Raw genomic sequence first — 3,471 nt, 5'->3', positions numbered from 1 at the left:
ATCAAGCTGATAAACACTGGACTTTTATTCACAGAATCCTTCTGAAAGTCCAAAGGAATAATAAGAATACAATCAAGGAAGATTATATTTTGTTATTATTATTGTTTTGGCAGAGATTTTTTGTTTCTTTTTTTTATTTTTATTTATTTGTGTGTGTGTGTGTGTGTGTGTGTGTGTGTGTGGCCAGCTCAGCCCACCAAGGGGCGGGGCTTTCTGGCATGTGGTGCTGGGGGATTGAACCCAGGTCCCTGTGCTTCGCTAAGCTTGTGCTACATAGGTGCTTTAGACCACTGAGCCATCTCACCAGCCCCAAAAGGCACTTTTTTTTTTTTTTCTTGCGGAACCAGGGATTGAACTCAGGCCCTTGTGCTTGCCAGGGAAGCGCTTATTCCACTGAGCCATCTCCCTGGCCCCATGGTTTTTTTGTTTCTTAAGAAGCAACACACCAGCTTTCCCTACCTTGGAAAATAGACCTCTTACAGTAGTACATTTATGCTGTGATTGAATCTTCAAGTATCAAAATTTCAGATGAAGATGATATGATCAATAAAACATTATTAATGGGTCCTGAATCAAAACCTTATTAAAGACAGTAGTTCACTTGTGGTTTTTGTCAATCGCATTACTCTCTTGAGACTTAAGAAGTAGTGGCAGCTTCATCCTTCTAAAGCCTACCTTGACATTCCATGCTCTGTACGTGTGAATGAAACACAATAGACATTTGCTATAATAATCTTGTTACCTAAAGTCCATTGATATTTCAGTAAATCAAAATACAAACAATTTACTCTGGAATATTTTTGATCCTTCTACCGAACACAAGTTTCATTCAAGGTAGGAAAGAAATATGCCTTCACATTCTACAATTGATGCACAGCATGTTTTCTATGTTAAAAGTATTTATCATGAGTATAACTGACTTTGTATGAACAGCATGTTGTTCTGGTAAATATTATTACCAACATAAAGTTACAGTATTGATACATAAAATATCCTAAAAATGTACCAGCTTAATAGCACTCTCTGTTTAAATATCTGGCTTTAACTGAAGTTTAGAAACAGTCTCAATATTTATAGCCAGGAACATATGGAGGGCAAGAAAAAATGAAGGGAAGGGGGAAATATAAATTACACCAGGACATAAATCACGAGTCCTTTCTTCATTTGTGGATCGCTGAGCTGAGGCAACAGAGCTGGCTCATAGCTCTAGTAGCTGAATGTGTGGCACAGAGTTAGCCTTTGGCTTTGCCTCAGGAAAAATACTTTAACAGCTAAAATCTATATAAAAATTCCTACCTTTCAATTATCCCTGCCTGAGAATGGCTTTGCAGCAATGCACCCAAGATCAGAACAAGGTTAATGCATTTAACATTTTTCTAAAAAATGGGTTTTAAGGATATCTGTAGGGAGGGGTCATGAGTTATCTCCTTTTGACAGGCAATTCTGCAAGCAGCCTTCGTTGCTGAAAGGCCTGTGACAAAGGGTGGTGGTGAGCGGGCTTTCAGTCAGAAGACGCAAGCGCGTTCTCAGGAGGTAACTGGTCATGCCCTTTCTTCGGTCTTTAATCATACTATAATAAGAAAAATATGAGAACCTTAATGATAAATTCAAGGAATTTTTGCCTTTTGATGTACAAGTATTTCTGAAATTAAAATCTGAGGATGAAATGTGCTGAGTTGCTTAATTACCAAACTTCTCCCTTGGAACTTGACAGTTAAGAAAGCATAATGCATAACAGTTACCTCCCAAATGCTCACATTTCGTACAATTTTAAATATGTACCTTTCAAAACCTTTAACAACATGTGTAAGTCGTGTGTTTCTCTACATATACTCTTTACTCATCTACTCTTCGTCTTTTCTCATATATTCTTTCTCTACTACTCATACACTCTCATAAACTCTGTTTACAAATAGTGTAACACTTATCCATCTGCATGATGACATCTTACAAAGGCAGAAAGAAAGCCCAATTGTAAATTTAAGCTAGGTTACAGAAGCCACTGAATACATAGCATAACACACCAAAGTCATGGGATACAACCCAGTAATACACTGGATAGCTGTGTTGCTCAGAAGGGAAATACTGAGAGAAGCCATATGACAGAACTTTGAAACTCCAGTTCAACAGAGGAATGCTCTTCATACCTTAGCCATGAGGTGGTTTTTTTTTTTCCCCCAACTATACAAATATACACAACACTGAGTGTTTGGGGACAGTTCAGGGTCAATGTGAAATTTATCTCAAATAATAAAAACAATACAACAAAAAGGTTTATGTATCTAGGTCCAACTTCCTCATATACTTTCAAACACTGAGAAAATCCAGCAACTTACACTTTCAAGTCATTTTCATGAAACAGAATATGAATCAGGTAGGAAACTTACCATGGAAAAATCATTTAAATGTCTAGTTCTTGTAAAATGCCTTAATGTAGACATTAAAAGGTTTTAGAGGAAGAAGGGATCATTAGTTTAGTATAATCAAATTTGTGCGTTATCTGTAAGAAAAGACTAATTTAACAAAATGCACATTTTGTATTTTATACAAAAATTGAAACTCTGGCAAAACTTTCAAATCTAGAAAGCATTTTATTGAGTTCTCTGAAGAATAAAACTAAGGATTTCTGTGTTTGAGGTAGGGGTGTCAATGGGTTTGTGTTGGGGGGTTAGTGGACCAGAAATCACTGGTCCAAAAGCAAATGATCCGTGCTTTTCTTCTTCTGAATGATTTTAAGTTAGATATTTATTGTAATTGTGGGTGAATATTTTTAACAAAAAGCTAAGACACTGTATCTACCTTACTGGATACAAAAAGTCAGCATGGTGTAAGATATGTGAATATACAGTGAAGATGATAAAGTGTTTTACACTAACGTTGCTGTTTTAGAAGCTGATATGAGAAATATAGTTTGAGAATATTAATGGAAGAAGAGAGAGTGAGATTATATACTCCATCTGATTTAATGGTGTTTTTCACAATATTAAACTGGTCAGAGGTGGCAAACTCTGTCATTCAGTTGCTACCTGACAACAATAAATTATCTACCTGATTTTCCCCCTAAATTGACTGAAAAGATTAGTTGTTTTGGCAATATATAAATACAGGCAGGGGGAAAAAACTAACCTTCGCTAACCTCTATTATCTATCTGTATTTGAAACCAAATGCAAATAGAGAGCTGATTATTACGGTGACAAGCTCTGCTGTAATTAAAAAACATGGGATCCATTGCTGAAGCAGAGGTTTGGCAAAGGGCAGCGGAGGGCTGTCTCGCCCACACATTAGCCAAAGGCTGCTTGGTGGGAAAGTGTTTCCACTGTTTCAAGCAGATATATTGACCTATGACTGACTAGCTAATAGAACTGTGACAGAAAACTTTAAGTGCTATCAATTAGTAACTGCAGTGCAATAGTCAAAAGGTGAAAATTTGAGTGTTAGGACATACATGGTTTCCTAGAAAAAAAAAAAAG

The sequence above is a fragment of the Octodon degus genome, unplaced genomic scaffold (assembly GCF_000260255.1).
Source record: "Octodon degus isolate 3935 unplaced genomic scaffold, OctDeg1.0 scaffold00157, whole genome shotgun sequence".
In the NCBI taxonomy this organism is placed as follows: Eukaryota; Metazoa; Chordata; class Mammalia; order Rodentia; family Octodontidae; genus Octodon; species Octodon degus.
This window is presented reverse-complemented; position numbering follows the sequence as displayed.